General features: G+C 37.1%; 1 protein-coding gene across 9 annotated transcripts in view; it reads right to left on the bottom strand.

Annotated features, from left to right (window-relative positions):
* The window catches only part of RAP1A (RAP1A, member of RAS oncogene family), a 46,608-nt gene that overhangs the window by 17,941 nt on the left and 7,999 nt on the right, over positions 1-20,668 (bottom strand). For 3 of the 9 annotated variants that reach the window (XM_081120588.1, XM_081120585.1, XM_081120586.1), the window contains one exon: positions 1,155-1,221. The exons of the other annotated variants lie outside the window; for them this stretch is intronic. The gene's annotated coding sequence lies outside the window, so the exon portion shown is untranslated. The remainder of the gene's footprint in view (positions 1-1,154; positions 1,222-20,668) is intronic. 9 annotated transcript variants of the gene reach the window in all.

Genomic DNA, 20,668 nt, shown 5'->3' with positions numbered 1-20,668 from the left:
ACACGTTGAAAAAACATAGAGCTAAGCGTGAAAATGTAATGTCACCAACTGGATTACACTGGACGTAAAACTCAACAGAGGCAAAATGGCCAAAGAAAAGACCAATTCAACCAGAATGAGATGAAAAATAAACCACAGTAAAGAAAAGTACTAAGAGTAAGAAAACAGACCAGTAGTCCCAACACAATAAAAAGAAATCCTTCTAAATCCTAATTTTGTAAACCCGCAAATGATAAAAGCTTAAGACTTAGAAAATAATACACTTAACTTACATACAACATCTCATTATAATGCTGTATGAATAGCCTGGTTTCTCTTTTCTTGTTTTACTTATTTTTTAATCCTCACCTGGGGATCTTTTCTCCATCACTTTTCAGAGAGTGATGGCAAGGGCGGGTGGGGAGAGGGAAACATCCACCAGAGCTGGGGACCGAGCCTGCGACAGGTACGTGCCCTCGGCTGGAATCGAACCTGGGACCCCTTGGTCTGTGGGCCGATGCTCTAACTACTGAGCCTCACGGGCTAGGGCTGTTTTTTCTTGATTTAAAATACTCTTTACGTTTTGATTTTTATCCAGCCTGTTTGGGATTTATTTGATTTGTGATTCTGCAATTAAAAATTCTCAATCATAATCTCCTCAAATATTATCTCTACCTGATTTTTCTTCACATCTGGATTCTGCTTAGATAACTGTCAGATCTTCTCACACTCTTATATTAGTCAGGACGTAGACTAGGCTGCTGTAACAAGAGACCCTACTGTGGCTTAAACAAAATTAAAGTTTTTCCCCTCTCATATGACAGTTGGAAGGGACAGTAAGGGCTGGCTTGGCAGCTCAGCAGTCTGACAGAGCTAAATTCTTACATCTTGTTGCTCTGTCATCCTAAAGTACTGCCCTCTTCCACGTGGCTAAAAATAGTTTACCGCCAAGTCCACATTCCAGTCCATGGGAAGGAAGGAGGAGGGAGGAAAGGGATATCCCTTTCCCCTTACAGATGTAATCTATATCTAAATCTATATATATGTGTGTATATACATATATATATATATATATATATATATATATATATATATATATATATGGTAGAACCTCGGCACCGTAACTTTCACTTGCATCCACATTGCCAAACCTTGTCATTATAGTCAAACCTTACTATCACAAAGGCAGCGAAATGGAAGCTGCAGCTGGTCAGCAAAGCAGCCAACGAACACATCCATTACCTAGGAGAAACAATCAAGGAAAATCAGCAATTTCTGCCACAATTTTCCAATCCTCTTTTTTTCTTACATATTTCCCATCCCTATCTCTTTATTTTAGTTAACTTATTTTTCAGATCATCCTCCAGTACACCAATTCTCTAGTCTAATCTATTATTAAACCTATCTATTGAGTTTTAAAACTTTTATTTATATTTTTCATTTCTAGAAGTTCACCCCTACCCCCGATAGTCTCATTCTCTTTCTCACAAGCAGTACAGTGAAATGTTTAGAAGCCTGAACTCAGGGTACATCCTGTCTGGCTAGAATCCTGCTTTACCACTTACTAACCTGACTACAACTTTTTCTCCTAAATGATGAATACTGGGAATGCATCTAATTAACAGAAGAAGGGAGGATATCACAGTCCCTCAAAATAGCCCATACTCTGTGCCTTTGGGTAGGACATGTGCTTTTGGACCCATGAGCTATGAAAAGAGTAAACGCCTATTCTAGTTTAGCAACATAGTAAATCATCAGAAAGTGCATCACAGTTGGGATCACCATGTAAAATGAATATTCTTTAGCAACTGTTATCATCACAGGCAAATAAGACGTTTGTAAACCATGAAGAAAATTGTATAGGCAGTATACTAATACTTTCTAGATTGACAAAAAAAGTTTCCTCAAAAGATAAAGTTTACTAGGTTAGATTTGCAATTTATGCTAAGTATAGCTAAGTATATCAAATCTAGACTCCTGATAGACACACTTCCATAGAGGTATTTATGCACCATTATTCTCTTAAAGGAATTGCCTCATAAATTATATAATCATAACTTTAACATTTAAGACTAACACAAAAACAAGTCATAGCTAAAGCATGAATCTAGAATAATTTCTAAGACAAAATGGCATAACTGGCACTAAATTTCTGAAATCTTTAGTCTTTAAAGACTACTCTTAAAACCAGCTGAAATGCTGTGGCCTTTCCTGGAAGGAAAGTAAAATGATGAGACCAATAGCAACTAAATTTTATATAGTATTGTTTTCACTGACAAAGGTCTTTCCCTTTGTACTTTTTAGTTTGTCAAAATCAAAACTGTAGAGCATTATCCCCATTACAAAGATGAGAAAGGCATACAAAGTTTAAAAGTTGGATTAAACGAATTAGGTGAAAAGTAACTAGGAGGCTGTATGTCCCCTGATTTTAAAAGCCATTCTCTTTTCAATGGATTACACTTTGCTATATAACAGCAGCAGCAGCGTACATTTACCGAGAGCTTACCACGTTCCAGGCACTGTTGCAAGAAATCCTCACAAAAAGCTTATGAGGTAGGTCCTAGTAATTTGCCCAAACCACACATCTAGTAAGAGAAGCCATGATTCAAACTCATAGGTAGAGGAGCCAATGAGGGAGGGAGAAAACCACGTGTGGTTTCTCGGAACAAAGAGGAGAAATTATTTCACAGAAGAGGAAGTGATCAACTGTTACATGCTGCTGACAAGTCAAGAGGACAGAACTGTCCGCTGGATGTCAGTGGAAACTTGATGAGCTCATTTCAATGAAATACCCTAGGGGCAAAAGCCTGTCTAGGTGTGGTAAGAGCATTAAGTGAGGCAGTACACATGAAAGAACTTTATAAAGTGTATGACTTAAAATTGGTTAAGAATAAAAAAGATGGTAGCAAATTCCTCAAAGCATACCTGTACTGAGAACTAAAGTCTTTAGGTCTTGCTTTCTGGTTGGAATAAAAAAATCCGGCCTTAGGCTAGAAGAATATACAATTTATTCCATGAAAATGACAGCATAAAGCATGATCCCTCACAGGTCAAATCAGTTAAATATTCCAGTTTAGAAGCCCCATGAAAACAAGAGACTCAGCTTGTCTTTCTTCCTCTTGCCTCCTGCCACAGCTTCCTCTTCTGTCAAACACCAGTATCTTGGTTTATACTCCTTCCTTAGGTCTGTAAGGCCATACCTACTTCCTTTTTCTATCCAAATCCTCCATGCCCTTTGGGTACATTTCAAGCCCCAACTTCAAAGTTATATCCCTTAAGCCATGCCTTTAGTCTTCTCTTCTTTACCTGACCTCTCATTACTTCTTTTATAAGAACTACTTAGCCTCTGGTCACATTTTCTTTTTTGGAGATATAATTTACATACCATAAAACTCATTTTTTAGAAGTGTACAATTCAGTGGTTTAAGGTATACTCACAAGGTTGTACAACCATCACCACTACCTAATTCCAGGACATTTTCATTACCCCAAAAAGAAACCTCATTCATTAGCAGTCACTCCCCATTTCCCTGTCCCTCCAGCCTCTGGCAACCACTAATCTGCTTTCTGTCTCTATGGATTTGGCAATTCTAGACATTTCTATAAATGGAATGGAGTCTGTGACCTTTTGTGTCTGCCTTGTTTGGCTTATCATAATGTTTTTCAAGGTTCATCCATGTTTAGCATGTATCAGTACTTCATTTCTTTTTATGGCTGAATAAAACTCCATTTTATGGCTATACCACATTTTTTATCCATTCATCAGCTGATGGACATTTTGGTTATTAGGACTAATAATATTATGAACACAGTGTACCAGTTTTTATGTGAACATGTTTCCAGTTCTCTTGTATATGTACCTAGAGTGGAACTGCTAGGTCATATGGTAACTTTATGTTTAACTTTTGAAGGAAGTGCCAACCTGTTTCTACAACAGCCTCACCATCCGAAGTTCCACCAGCAGTGTGTGTTCTAACTCCCCACACGCTTGTCAACACTTGCTATTGTCCATGTTTTGATTACGGCTTTCCTAGTGGGTATAAAATAGCATCTCATTGTGGTTTTGATTTGCATTCCCTAATGTCTCTGGTTACATTTTTTTTTTATATGATCTATATTCCTCTAATTCACTGTCAGCAAACTTCTGTCAAGGGCCAGATAGTAAATATTTTATGCTTTGTGGGCCACAAATGGTCTACATTACATATTCTCCTGTTTTTGTGTGTGGTTTTTCTGTTTGTTTGTTTTTTACACAACAAAAGCAAGAGCCATTCCTAGCTTGAGGACCATGCAAAAACAGGCCTTAGACTATAGTTTGGCAACCTCTACTCTGATTGTTTCATAATTAGTCTTGCCTTCTCTATCAATGTCAACTTTTTTGAAAGCAAGGTAAGGACTATTTTGTATTCCTTCAGTGATCTGCACAGAACCCATGAATAGAAGAACAGAGGTTCTAAAAATACTTGAACTGAACTTCTTGCATAAAGAATGCCCCCAATTTAAAAGAATATTATGTATCTCCCCACGAGCATTTACACAATATAAAAATACTAGTTTTTTAAATGATTACTAAAAAAAGTCATTTTTCTTTTGCAAGTAAAAAGCTTAACTAAGAATATTATTAAAAAAAAAGTTTCATAATACCCTTTGAACCATAATTATACTTAGTCAGTTAACTTATTAAAATAACTTTCTAGCACCACATGTATTGTAAGGACACACTTCTGAATTAAATATCTAAGTCCTTAAGTTACAAATAAAATCAAAATTATAGTAATATACTATGGCAGAACTTGTATGTGTTCCTCTAACTTGATATATAGCCACCAAAAATCACAAGGTGCATACTTCTGGCAAATGTGAAAATCCAGTAGCTTCAATAATTTGAGTTTTACATTCTGGATATTATTGGTTGTTCATACAGAAGCACTCTGATATAGCAGAATGAAAACTAATGTGAGAGATAGCAGACATAACTAGCTGTTTATCTCTGGGCAGGTCACTGAACATCTTCGAAGCCTAGATTTTCTCATCTTCAAGAGTAGGACCTATTTCATCCATCCTACCTTTTTCACAGACTTGTGAAGATCAAATGAGACAAAGTTTATAAAAGTTTGTAAAAAGCACTCTACAAATATTACTCAGATATTGTTAGAAGGAGTCTAAACCCAAACCAAGTTTTCACTATTAAAATAAATAAATATAAATGAGTTCTTTGAGTCTTCATAGTTATAACAAGTATTTTTCCTAATAGCCGTAATGACATCAGTGAACACTACAGTGATTCTTTTATAAGGCTTTCTAACAGAGGAGTGGAAGTCAGCACAAACTGGTCTCACATTCTGAATGGCATAAAGGTTAACCAAAGGCATAAAAGCATGCAGACCGGTTCCCCAGGTCTTAGGAATCTAAGACGACATTCATTCTTTTGCATCTTTAGCTTACTTTAGCTAAAAGGAATAAGGTACTAAATATTCCTTTAAACACTAAACTGCCTGCTAAAAATTCAACTGGAACTGAACAGTAACCTCAAAAATCAAGTTAGAATCAGTAGTAAAGTTTTGATTAACAGAAAAGAAAGAAGGGACAACCCAGCAATGATAACGTCTAATAGTCCACGGTCAGTACTTTATAGGGGCCGTACCACTGGATTTTCATGAACATAAAGTAGGGGTAGGGCACTATTATCATCATTCATATTACAGCTAAAGAAGTGAAGCTAAGAAAAGCATCTTACCAAAGGTCACACAGCTAGTAGTTTGCATAGCTGGAATCAGAATTCAGGCAACATGACTCCAGGTCCACATTCTTAACCTAAACTGCTGTTTTCTATGACGTTGTGTTTACCAGATTTCATTTTCTATGGTAAAAGCAAAAAAACAAAATCCAAGAAAAAGAAAAAAATTTCCAGATGTGTGCTTCCTCTCACTTTCTTGCCATATCTAATTACTACAAAACTAAATAAAAGTAGTTAAATACCAGAAGACCACACAACAAAATAGTGAAGAATGAGGGTTGAGATAACATACCCTACATGAGATAACATTGCCTATATTTCAATATCGGTTTCTAATATTTTTTAAGTTCAAAATGAAGCCTTGTCTCAGGTTTCTTTGCTCACAGTGGTTGAATTATTTTATTATTTATTATTTTTAAAAATTGATTTTCACAGAGAGGAAGGAAGAGGGAGAGAGAGAAACATCGATGTGAGAGGGAAACATTGATTGGCTGCCTCCTGCATGCCAGACCGGACCAAACCTGCAAGCTGGGTATGTGCCCTGTTTTTAAACTGTTTACCTCTTTCATCCCTACTACCACTGGGTTCATTAAGGCCCTCATCAGCTCTTAGCAAAATCCTCCCATAGCAAGGAGATTAAGGAGAATCAATAAAATGCAAATATCAGAAACTGAAGGAGACGTAATATTGTGATTGCTTTTCAGCCTCCAATCTTACATTCCTCATTTACTAACACTCAGCCCTATTGCTGTTACCCTGCCTAAAACCCTTAAATAGTACGTACCACCCTCCCACTAGTTCTTAACCTTTTAGGTTAAGAGACCAGCCCCTCTTCTCACCAATGAGGGATTGTATTTTAGAAAGTACAAGAATTTCTTGAAATGCTATGCAAAACAAAATCAAACTTTTTTTTTTTTTTTTTTAAGCATAAGTATAATTTTCTGAAGATAGGAAGAGGGCCCAAAATTTGGTCCAAAATTTTCAAATTCTCAATGAGGTCTATGACCCACCCAAAGAGGATAGGTAGGGCCCAAGCTCATTCTCAGGCCTGTGAGGTTTTCCATGGTCTGGCCCTGATCCATGTCCGCCTCACCAGCTGTCCTGTGCGCAGATACCAAGAGTCAGTGCGAAGCGGACATCTGTTATTTTTGCACATCTAGTATCTCTTCCTCCTCCTTCTGGAACAGCATCCCGACTGTAAGGAAATAACCCTGGTCTCCCGCACTGCAGTTCTGGTGGGAAAGTCACTCACAAGGTGTCCCACCCTCCACTGGCCATGGGAGACTTCTCGCCCTGCTCGAGCCAGGCCGGTCAGGTGGAATTTTCTAAGAAGCTGGATCTTGAGCATAGCGAAGTGAAGACGGAAACGGACAGAGCTGATTCACTCTGACTGTGGTACACTGCATGTTCCCCGACCCAGGTCCAGACCCCAGCAGGCGGCCCTGGTTCTCCTCAGGCTTCCTGAAGCTTGCATGCTCATTTCTTACCTAAATTCTGTTATTCAACATCCTTCCAATAAACACACTTTTTCTGTTTAAATTAACCACTTTTTGCCATTTGCTCATCGTATTAGAAAAATATTTATTGAACTATGTGACGGTTAGTTGTATGTGTCAACTTGGCTAGGCTACACAGTACCCAGTTATTCAAACAAACACTAATCTGGGTGTTGCTGTGATAACATCCACAGTCAGTTGACTTTAAGGAGTTATCAGTAATGTGAGGAGGCTTCATCCAATCAGCTGAAATACCTTAACGGAAAAACAGAGGTTTCACTGAAGAATTCTTCCACAAGGCTGCCAGAGTTCGCAGCGGCCTGCCCTATAATGTGGATTTGCCCACCCCCATAATCGCGTATTCTGGTTCCTTGAAATAAATCTCAATCTCTCTCCCACACACAAAATGCATATGTACTGTGTGTGCGTGTATGTATATCCTACTGACCTGTTTCTCTGGAAAACCTTGACTAACACAAACACCTACCACATGCTGAAAACAAGACGAAGTCTGTTTCTGTTGCTTGCACCCCAAAAACCCTAAGTACAGTTGTATATGTCACAGCTTGAAGAGGACAGTCCCCCCAAAGAGTTCACTATCTGACACATGTGCAAATAGTTTAAGATCAAGGCTGGGAGTACAATTTTTAAATTCTAAACCTGATGGCAATAAAACTAATTTTCTAGATGCCTTCAAAGTACAGGGAAATTAAAAAATGAAGTCATGTTTAGGAAAGAGTGTCTAAAATTGTGCAGGTTCCTTTACTTCAGAGGTCAGCAAACTATGACTAACAGGCCAAATCTGATCCACTGCCTATTTTTGTGTGGCCTGTAAACTAGAATGGTTTTTGCACTCTTCAATGATTTTTTTTTAAAATCAAAAGAATAGTACTTCATGACACATGAAAATTATGTGAAATTCACATTTCAGTGGACATGGCCATGCTCATTTGTTTATATATGTGGTCTATGGCTGCTTTTGGTCTTTAACAGCAGAACTGAGTACTGCAACAGAGACTGTATAACCCTAGAAACCTACAGTATTTATTATCTGGCCCTTACAGAAGAATGTTTGCTGACCCCTGCTCTAGTTCACTGGAGAAAGCATTAACTTATCTTAAGGAGGAATGGGCAAGAAAAGGGTGGGCACTTTACATACATTGTTATTTTAATCCTCACAACAATCCCACGAGGTGGAGACTATCATCTCATTTTATAGATGAAGCAGAGGGGCTAAAACCAACTTGCCCAAGCTGAATAAATTACAGAACAGGACTACAACCCAGGCAGTTTGGCTCTAGCATCTGTGTGGTTAACCACAACACCACACAGCTTTATCACTCATCTTGTCTATTGAATCTGTCCTGCATTAATGATGTTGATTCCCCTTAGAACTGAAGTATTACAAACTCTGTAGATGAACCAACACTGGAATAAATTAAGATGTCTGCGGCACGCGTTCCTTAGAGAACTGGAGGGATTCCAAAGACCTATGCTATCTTCTTTCTTGAAGGCAGGAAACTGAGGAAGATGCCCCCTTGAATTCAATCGTCTTCCCCGCAAACCATACTGGAATTCAGAAGCTCAGGCAAGCTTCTAGCTGCAGGCTACCTTAAAGCACGTTCTCCTCCCACGTGTCTTGTCTCGTCATGACCAATTAAATAAAAATCTCTGAACTGCAGAGCCAGGGTACAGATGTTTCTCAAATCTCAGTTAATTCTATCGCAGAGCTCAGCGCAGGGTGACACCACCACGCTTCTCTCTCTCCATTCAAGAAGGATGGTGATTAAAAATAGATACAGGTGAGGAGAAGAACGAGGTCCAGAGGGGGACTTGGCAAACTGTCTGTGAAGATGGAGCTTTTACTTGGGGCCCCAGCCGGCTCGTGAAGAATGCATCCAGGCTCCATGTCACCTCGACATCCAAGAGCATAAGGCAGCAGAGCAGGCATGAAGGCAAAACTCGGTATCTCTGAACCTGCGTGTATTCTGAGACAGGTGATTCCCACCAGGACGCACAGCAAGCTGATAATTATTATTTCTTCTCATTTCTATTTTTTGCTTGATCTGTATTTTCTCATAATGTGTTAGTTGTTTAAAAATAATGAGTTTATTTTAAAAAGTGTGACTAAAGTGATGTTCCAGGATGACTTTAATTGCACTTTGAATAGGAAAATAACTGTATAAAGAGCTAGTAAAAATTACTTGATGCTTTCCTGAAAAGCAGTTTACCTTTTGTCGGGGCACAAAGCATAAAATCCCCCACTTCTATGCGCAGTGGAGATGTATACTCTATACAAACCTTAAAGAACTTTCTACCAGATGGCCATACTTAAAGTCTTACTGGGTACTAATTTACCACAATACTTAGTGTGAGGGGGAAATATCTTAAATAATGAGAAACAGTAAAATGGGAACATTTTGAAGTTTACAAACACAAATGTCTATTACACATTCTATTTTTATAATCAACAATAATCTCACATAACATTTAGTTAAAATCAAATATCCTCCTTCTGTGGACTATTCATTTAAATGAATGTGAAGTTTTGATATGTCTTCAGGCTTCAGAAAACCAAGAATTAGGCAGGCAACAGGGTTGGTAAGGCATTATCCAAGCAATCACACAGGCTTGGCCAAAGGTCTGAAGTCACAGGGACTAGTTAGTGCTCAAGCGTGGGCTGTCATGCTTGCTGCTGTCACTCTGAGTAAAGGAACCAGCTTTATGTCTATTCACAAAGTGGCCAAGTTAAATTCTGCACCAAAGAGTAAAATCTCCATCCTGGTTAAACGGTAAACCACAATAGACAAAATCACAGTTGAGATGCCAATTTTTTTAAATATACCCCCCCCCCCCCCAAATACCACCATCACGAGGGAAAATAGTTGTTGTCTTTCTACTTTGCCAGATGAAGGACCATGCCCCAAATCAAGGAGAACCTTTGTAATGAGCCCAACTAAGCTAGGTGTGCTGACAACTCAACTCCAAGAGAGGCTACTCTTAGAAAACAGTCCTGTCTGAATTGCCTAGGTACTGAATATCATTTATTATATTTTTCATAACTAGCATTCATCCTAGTGGTGAGTGTAGTACTCTCAGGAGAGAATTTTCATTACTAACTCTTCCAGAACATTAAGACCATTTGAAAGTCTCACTCAAGCATGTATATTAAAACACAAGATTAGTTCATGGATAGAATCCTAATTAGTAGGGTCAGAATCAACATTTAAGGATTTTTGTAATGGTGTAAGCAATTAAATTTACAGGAGAAACTGCCTCAAAAAAATTTTAGTGCTTTTTAAAAAAAGTTGAAAACCTTTCTACTTTGATAAAGCGTAATTCTTTTGCGATGTTTAATGGTTTCCCATAAAGAAATCTGCTTGAATCTAGCAAACACTAATTAGATTAAGAGTGTAAAAATCAGGTGCTGATTCACAAAAGTGCTATCTAATATAGTATCTATTCTGATATTTTTTGAACATTGTGAGACTCTAAGCCTCAGGGAAATGTATGAGTAAGTCTGGAGACAATATGTAAAGGAATTCTATAAAAATTAGCAGAAACATGAGATATCTAAAATAAGGACACCACCAGAAATGTAAAAAGAGAGAATATATCTCCTTCTAAAAGGAATAAAAGTTAGAGAGCAGAGAGAGTGTATGTCTAAGATACTTCAATCAATAAACCTGAGACTAAAAGGCATATTTGACAGAAATGTGCGGTTCCAGATATTCCCAGAAAGCTCACAGCTCAAGACCTTGTTTGTTCACTTGCAAGTTAGAGGTGCTTTTAGAGTCCTGAATCGCTGCCAGGCAATAAAAGATTTCAAGCCTAGAAAGGAAAATCCCCCCAAATCTGTAGTATTCCCACCCAGTTAAAATACACATAATATCTTTTTAAAAACAAACAATAACGAGCCTAACTTAAAACTGTAACTAGTAATTTGAAAAAAACAACAACAAACCCTCCCCCCCCCCCCCCAAAGCCAGGAAACAAAAGGTCCTTCACTAGAAGAATGGATACATTACTGTACATCAATACAGCCGAATATTGCTAAAAAGAATAAGGTAGAATTACATAGAGTGATATGAAAAGATGACCAAAATACCTTAGGCACAAAAGCAATTTGCCATAGTTAAAGGTCAATCTCTTCTTCTTTAACAAATATTCACATTAACAGTGGAAGTCCTTGGAGAAAGGGACTTTCACTTTCTAAGTTATATGTACCAAAAACATTAAAATGTACAGAACAAAATAAGAATGCACAGAAAAAGTCAACTACAATGATATTCACAGCACAGCTTTTATATTGAAAAGTACAGGGCATCATTTAAAGAAATGATGGCAAATTCACACAGTGGGATACTTACTATACATTGATATTTATCCATTAGATACAAAACTATTAATTTTTTTTCATGAAAAATTCATAATACATTTCTACAAGGGAGCATAAAATATTATGCACCTGATCTCTTTTTTTTTTTTTTTTAAAGACAAAATATATGCATTGAAAACCACAGGGAAAGATGTATACGAAAATGTTAACCAGGCTCGGAAGTGATTTTTCTTTTAGCTTACTGTATACATTCTCAACAGGGGCAACATTGCCCCCAAGTGGGTAAAAGTGGCTCTTGAGGGGCAAAAGAAAACACACCAAAATACAAAACACAGCCAGGCCGGGCGTGGCTCAGCAGTTGAGTATCGACCTAGAATCCAGGAGATCGGGATCGATGCCAGGTCAGAGCACATACCTGGGTTGCGGGCTAGGCAGCCAATCAATGACTCTCTCATCATTGATGTTTCTCTCTCTCCCTCTCCTTTCCTCTCTCTGAAATCAATAAAGATATATTTTAAAAACAAACAAACGAACAAACAAACACAACAAAAACCCCCTAACTCGTTTAGTGTATAAAGCACAATTTAATATGTAATACATAAAGAAATATACAGTATACCTGCGATATTAAAATTTCATGAGGGGGACAATTAGGAAAAAAATGTCTAAAAAGGCTGGGGGGGGCCGAAGCAAGTGATCCTGACAAAAAAGTTGAGAAACATTGCCTCACTGGTACTTTCTCATTTTTTCTGCAATGAGCTTGGTATTACTTGGTTTGATTAAGTAATATATGTTCACTGAACTAATTAAAAAGGGCTACACAATGAAAAGTTAAAGCATAACATTAATTTTCATTATTAAATATAAAATGTATTCCTATACTCCTAACACTTTAAAAATACAATAAAATATTTAAAAAATATAATAGTAAAATAAAATATAGGAGAAAAATTAAAGAATTATTGCATCAGAATCATGGGGTGGGGGGGGTAGGGAGGTTACCTGGAGAAGTAAACTACAGGTTCCTTGGCCCCAGTGCAGGCCTAATAAAATCAGTATTTCCATGAATGGGGGCTAGTGGCTTTTATTAAACGAGGCACATTTATACCATCATACCAATCCATGGAAATACAAAATCCAGACAGATTTTAATTTGGTCCAAGAAATTTTTAAAATTATATTACTAAGATGATGAAAATAAAAACAATCTAAGTGTTCAGAAATCTAGGAATCCCTGCTAAACTCCTCCCTTTCCCTTAAGCAACCTGAAAATCTAAATTTCTTCACCAACCAACCAAACACACCCATTATCCATTATCTGTACCAGGCACAAGGCAACGTGAAGAATATACAAGAAACAAGCAATATTCATAAATTTTGCCTCTAAAATAAACTCACTTCATTTAGATCTGCAAAAGCCAGCATTAAAAGCTGGCTTTCTCAGCCTACCATTATTCACACAGAAACACAATTTTTAACCCTGTGATGAAAATTAAACAAGTAGGGAACCAAAGTCACTGGTGGGTAATAATAACTGAGACGCTGTTGGCTACACTCAATTCTCTAGTTCACATACTTATTTAGCACGTTAATCTTGAAATCTGCAAATTTTCCCCTATACCACATTACAAATCTCCCACATTAGGGTCTAAAACATTAAGCTGCAAACGTCAAGACTTATTGTATACATACGTAATGAAACCACCCAAGTGCACAACTAACAGTCCCACTTAAAGAACACACGGGGTTAGTCAAAACAGGGGACTGTAAAGCGCAGATATTGCTCCAGCCCCTAGCGATCCTCTCCTAATTCCTTATAGACATCAATGCCAACTTTTGTTGGTTGTAATAATGGCAGCAATAATATTTGAGTGCTTTCTGTAGGCCAGGCATACTTACTTAATTCTCAAACATGTAAAAAAATGGGTATTCTTGTTCCATTTTGCAGATGGAAAAGTGGAGAAAAAGAGGTGAAGTAACAGCTGATAGGTGCTGTACACAAACCTGCGCGGAGCATTTTGCCTGCTGACCACAAATACCTAATGATCAAATATCCAAAGTGAGATCTGGCTTATACATAAGGTTATATCCTATATTTAAACAGTTATCCATAAAGCAGTGTATAAATGAACGTAACTGAGGCACACCTGAGTCAGGAGAATGAGACAAAAGTGTAAGTGTGTAAGTCTTCCTACCAATGGTAAATTACTTTTTCCACTTCTCATTCCTTATACCCAGAAATGGCAATCTAATTTTTCTTGTTTTTGTTTTACAGTACAGATTTCATCATTACATAAACTTACATCTCATGAATGCATTGTTTATTAATTGATTTGTAAAGCCTTTATTCCTTAAGAATCTTCATCTTTAAAAGCTTTATTAAATTTATTTTCATATTCTATACTGAATTCATTTTAGAACTTTCATTTTCTAATTATAAAATATATGAACAAGTATAAAGTTCAGAAAGTAAAAGGTTTAAAGAGGGAAATAAAAATCGCCTGTAATCCCATTCAAGACAACAATTTAGATCTTTTTGATATTTCCTTTTAGCCTATATTCTGCATATGAATAAACATTTAGTAAAAATAAGAACCGCAATCATACTATGTAAACATTAATAATCTGCTTTTCCTCCCACAACAATAGAGCACTTTTTAAAAATAGTGCAGACAAATGCAATTACATGACTGACTTTCTACAAAACACTTTGGACTAAAAAAATAGTTTGTTATACTGTGAAAATTAACCACAAGGTGGAAAGAGGACGGTGGGTCCTTCATCTAAAGTATTCTCTCTCTTTTGCAAGCATTTGAATGTTTTAAAAACTCCTAAGAAATTATACACATGGCTATGGAAGTGTTACAGTTGCAAAAGATCAAAAGTGTGACAATTCTCTGTAGACACACGCTCAGCCCAGTTCACTTGAGCCTAAGCAGAGCCAGCTAAGAACACCACAAAGTGATGATTCTTTATTTCCAGCGTCGCAGGCCTACTGCTTACATACACAGCAAGCAGATGGCACAGAGTGGTGACATAACCTCAAGCTTGTTCTCTTATGACAGTCCAAGTCTAAAGCATTATGGGAATAGAATAACTACTTCATCTGAAACCCTCCAAGTCATGGTTTGAACTGCAGATTTTGGTTGGTTCTTGAATTATAATGCTATCATATTCCAATGTAAAAATTATGACATTTGAGTACAAGTAAGAAGTTACTAAGCATTTATTTAAAACCAAAGGGATGGCCTGGCTGGGCGTGGCTCAGCGGTTGAGCGTGGACCTGGGATCCAGGCGATCGGGGTTCGATTCCCGGTCAGGGCACATGCCCAGGTTGTGGGCTCCATCCCCAGTCGGGGGAGTGCAGGAGGCAGCCGATCAATGACTCTCTCATCATTGATGTTTCTATCTCTCTCTCTCCCTCTCCCTTCCTCTCTCTGAAATCAATAAAGATATATTTAAAAACAAACAAACAAAAAAACCTAAAGGGATGTATTACAATGGAGTTTGTCCAAAATGTGCTATTTAATATTCAAAAGGCACAGGAAGTTTTTTTTTAAAAACAGTATACTATTTGACCAATTTTGAGTTACTTAAGTTCCAGACTTATAATTTGGATGTAAAAGAAACACCATCAAAATAACTTAATATTGGGAAATCTAAGCAAACAAATAAAGATGGGTCTGAGACTTAAGATTCACCTTCCAAACTCACTTGCCTATGGTTTTTCTTAAATTAATACAATATTCTTTTTTTTTTTAAATATATCTTTATTGATTTCAGAGAGAGGAAGGGAGAGGGAGAGAGAGAGATAGAAACATCAATGATGAGAGAGTCATTGATTGGCTGCAGCCCGCAACCCGGGCATGTGCCCTGACCAGGAATCAAACCCTGATCGCCTGGATCCTAGGTCGACGCTCAACCGCTGAGCCACCGCCCGGCTGGGCAAATTAATACAATATTCTTAAATAATTAAATTTATAAAAGTTCTACCCACATCAATTTTTAGATATATACATCTATAGGGCATATTGATACTTGTACTTTACATGCAAAACTTTCTGAAGTATGAAAATTTCATACTGGGGGTTATGTATATCATTACTAAACCAATTTCCAGCGTGGGGCAAAAGTAAGCTTACAGTTCATATTCACTCATTCATTCATGTTCGCAAAACACAGAATTTATTTTTGTATTATAATTTATTAATTATTGCATTATTTTCCATTTGAACAATTGTAAACCTACGTTTGCTCCACCCTGCATGATTAGAATGGAGCGAACACAGGGGTAAAACAGAAGAGCAGTCTAAATGCAGTGATAGAGAAACCTAACAACAAAAACCCAAAAAACAAAAAGAGCACTTTCAGGACACCAAGAACCAAAATATCATACAAAGTTATCTTTTGTAAACTTGTCATATTATAGCCTTAGTCTCAGACAACTATAAACAAATTCTGAAGTATGTTCCTTCTTTACAAAAACAGCCCTCTTCATTCTAAGTATGCTGTACTTTGGACTCAAACCAGCGAGATCCCTACTTCAGGAGTGACAAGATTCATGAAACCCTCTCTGAAGGTCCCTGTAAGCCACCGTATTAACCCACAGGGCTCTTTCTACCCATTCAACAGTAATTTATCTCCTCATCGCCCTCCCTTCAGCAATTTCATTTCTTTTTGTGAAAATAAATTTCTTTCCCATGGTCTAGCGTAGTAACTTCCACTGGTAAATCCTGTATCATAATCCCTCCCTTTTGCAACCTTCCACTAAAAGTTTCTTTCAATCTCTCGATTATCAGCATCTACTTTCATCCTTGCATTCCTGATTGATATTCACTTAAAAGAATTCTAAACTTAAATTTATTAAGATATTAAATCATTTGAAGAATTAGAAACTATATAAATATGCAGTTTAGAGACTTTATACTACTAGTCTGCCTGGGTATTAGCATCAGCTGAAAATAACTTATCACATTATGAATTTTTTTAACCCTATTAAATTATCAGTTCATATTTCTAAACAAACCACACACTTTGTTGTACTAATAGAAAACAGAAACACATACCACCCCACACAACTGAAATAGAGATTAGATGGTCAAGTAATGTTGGCTACATAATCATTTAGACTACTATTGTTCTACCACTTCATTTCAGACTACAGCAAATTTTTAAATTATAAAAAATTAAGAGATACAAACAGAACCAAAAGAAGATGATACCATGAATGTGAATGGAAGGGTTTAACACTTTTTATTTATTAAAAGAGCTAAAAGCAATAGACTACTCAGCTAAAATCGAAGTGAAAATGACACTTTCCATGTTTCTGGTCTTTATTTCCCTCTTTAGGATTTTTACTGTGTGATTTACTTTAAGTAACTTAAACCACATGGGGGAGGAAGCAGTTTTGTACAGAAAAAAGAAAGGTGACTTCAATTGTTTCTGAAAAATTTTCTAGACTCGTCTAGAAGAAAAATGGTGTGTTGCACTGAAGAAAAGGTTACAGTGAGAGAGGCAAGTCTCCCATCATTCACGTGCTGGCCCACTCACTTGGTCATAGTCATTCATTCATGTTCGCATTGCAAGCCAAGGACAAATACTTATCGATCACTTATTTTATGCTTTCTACTGCGGCAGACCCTGCTCCTGGAGTTTGCTGTCAGCTACCAGAGTCTATGAATTTTCATAAATTATCTAATTACTTTGAGTTCTGTCATCTGTAAAAAATGGACAATATCTATTTTGCAGATTTGCTATGCAGATGAAAGGAGATGTCAGGGCTTTACTTTCTTTTACTTCAGTTCTTTGGGAATAGACCAGGAAAGTCTATTCATGTTTCACACACTTCATATGTCATCTCATGTAAAAATAAATTTTCTTTTTTAATTTCAGCTTTACTGAGGTATAATTAACATATAAAATTGTGAATTTTCTTATAATAGTATATCACGAACTGCTAGCCGCCACTCAATCTTATTAATAACTTATTTTTCCTGCCAACACGCAAGTAGACTTCTAAGAAAGAATGTGTGACATACATACTGGGAAGGCCACAAATGCCAGCATAGTGACAGTGCCCAAATGGCCCAAACTAGGGAAGCTTCTGTTCTCAGCTATGGTTGGGAAGAGGAGGGAAGGGTAAAAGTAATCAGTCCCAGGAGAATGGCTGTAGTTCTGGTTTCTGTTGACAAACAGAAATATCATCACACCAATTCAAAACAGACTCAACTGTAGTGGTCTAGTTTGAGACATGAAATCACTGTTTTAACTATCTGCAGTCTCTTTAGTAAATGAAATTTCATTCAGTTGACCAGATCTGGGCTTTTCACATAAGAAAAACCCAGTATTTATCAAAAGTAACACACACACAATCCCCAATATTATGTGCTACATTTGCTTATGATGGTGAAGTGCTGCTTTACGACAGGGATAGGTTCTGAGGAAATGTGTCATTAGGAGATTTTGTGGTCGTGCAAACATCAGAGTGCACATAGGGTGCACTTACACAAACCTAGATGGCATAGCCTCCTACACACCCAGGCTCTAATGAACAGCCTGCTGCTCCTAGGCTACACACTTGTACAGTAGGTAACTAGCGCAATGGTAAATATTTGTATATCTAAACAGAAAAGATACGGTAAAAAGACGATATAAAAGATGAAAAATGGTACTTGTAGGACTGGAAGTTGCTCTGGGAGTCAGCAAGTGAGTGGTAAGTGACTGTGAAAGCCTAGGACATTACTGCACGCAACTGTAGACTTTATAAACACTGCACACGTAGGCTACACTAAATTTTAAAACAACACAAGATTAAATCAAGTGCAAGACAAAATGATGCAATCAAGAAATGCAGTAAACGTGTGATATAAGAGGCTGCTGCCAGCATAACCCTGCATACTGTTTTACAGCAAACTTTTTTTTATAAGTAAAGAGTGCACTCTAAAATAATGATTAAAAGTATAGTATAGTAAATACATAAACCAGCAACACAGTTTATCATTGTCAAGTATTCTGTACTGTACATAACTGTATGCGCAGCAGGTCTGTTTACACCAGCACCACCACAAACACGTGAGTAATGGATGCATCGATAGGACTGTCACTAGGCGAAGAAATTCTTCAGTCCCATTATAATTTGATGGGACCACCGTTATAGATGTGGTCCATCTTGACAGAAATGTTAAGTGATGCATGACTGTAATTTAAAAATATTTTCAAATACACTTTTAAAGGAAAGAGATTTGAATAAAAATTAATAAGGACTTTATTTCTGAGTTTAGAAAATATTTGAAAACTAAAAGAAACATTTAGAAAGGTGTAACAACTCAATGCTTTAGAATATGCAAACATCTTGAAAGTATCACAGCCTATATTTAATGTTTACAAATTGGAGTTTGCTTCTTTTCTCTACTGCTAATATTAAAAAGGAAGACCACAAGCTCGTACTTCACAGCTGCAGTGAGTTTACTTATCAGTTAAAAAAAACATTAATATCAATCTCTAGGCTAACTTGCTTATGTATTATTCAGCCAAGTGGAAAGTACAATTAAAGCAGAGCTAGGGCCAAGTACCAGAATGACTAAGAATGGCATGAACAAACTAATTTTTTTTTAATTAAGAAATTAAGGGGGAAGAAAGAGAAATACTAATATCATTTTTTCTAAAGACCATAGACTCAATATCCTATTTTTCATTGCTCCGTATTTCACTGCCCTCCATTCTAAGCTGCTTACCAAACAAGAAGTCTATCCTTCACTTTCCATCACTTCTGCTCAGACAACTGATGCTTCTAAAGCCCAGTCACATTCACAAATGCTGGAATGACCACACAGAATTTCACCTTACAGTGATGTGTTTTAAGATACCTCCAGAAATACTAATGTCTAAAAGTGAGAGTTCCCTGTTAGCTAAGAACTCAAAATGCTCAATAAATTTCTAAGGTTACAAATTTGTCAAAGGAACAGCATAAACATGCTTTCACTGATGAAATTACAATTACCTTTCAATTAAGAAAAAAAATTGCAACAATCAAAGTGTACTGAGTCCTATCTTCTCTCAGAGGTTGCCCAACTCCATGGAACCTATTTATATCTTAGATTCAAACTCTCTCTTGAATTTCATCTCCAAACTGGGTACACTTGAAGATCCAGATCTTCACAACAGTGACTCCCGGCAACTCCCCTCAAAACCTTCCCTCGTTTCCTTTAAACCCTCAGATCCTGTCTTATCTGTGTTATTACCAGCCTCCCTATGTTCAGTCTCTGTCTTCCTCAATCCATTCTGAACTCTGGAGCCAGCTTCACCTTCCAACAGATGAGGTCATTTTCCTATCAAAACTTCTTGCACTCCTGAATAAAGTCTATACTTCTCAGTCTAGCATTCATTGACTTTTCAAGTCTAGCCCTAGTCAACCTTTATGGCCTTATAACCCTATTTTCTAATTATTCAGGCTTAGGCTTCTGTCAAATCAATCTCCTGTCCTCCAACTTGTTCTGTACTTTCTACCTTGGCTCATGCCATTCCTACCATAAACGATGTCTAGAACTGCCCTGGCAGGGTAGTTCAGTTGGTAAGAGCATCATCCCGATGTGCCAAGACTATGGGTTCCATTCCCAGTGAGGGCACATACAAGAATCACCCAATATGAATGCATCAATGAGTGGAACAACAAATCGATCTCTCCCTCTGTCTTTAAAAAAAAAAAAAAAAAGTCTACTACCACTCCCCTTCAGCTGCCATTACTCAAGGCCATTTTGTATCCCTGCATTTAGTCCTATAAGCAAGGCCACACAAATGACATCTCCTGCCCCACCCACCCAAACTGGCAAAAACAAAACAAAACAAAATAAAAACAAATTTAACAATAGCTAGCTTTTATTAAATGCCTACTAAATGCCAACAGTATTTCTAATCCTCTCAACAATCCTATGAAGAAGGTATTATTCTTTATCTTTTAAAGATGAGAAAGTCAAACTTCAGAAATATCAAATCATACATATTTAGTAAGTTACTTTGAGTTACATACTCAGTAAGTTGCCCCGAATCACATATTTAGTAAGTGGCAAAGCAAGGATTTGAACCCAGGCTGCCTAATTCCAGAGCCACTGTTCTAAACCC

The sequence above is a fragment of the Miniopterus schreibersii genome, assembly GCF_964146895.1.
Source record: "Miniopterus schreibersii genome assembly, chromosome: 19".
Classification (NCBI taxonomy): Eukaryota; Metazoa; Chordata; class Mammalia; order Chiroptera; family Miniopteridae; genus Miniopterus; species Miniopterus schreibersii.
This window is presented reverse-complemented; position numbering and strand designations above follow the sequence as displayed.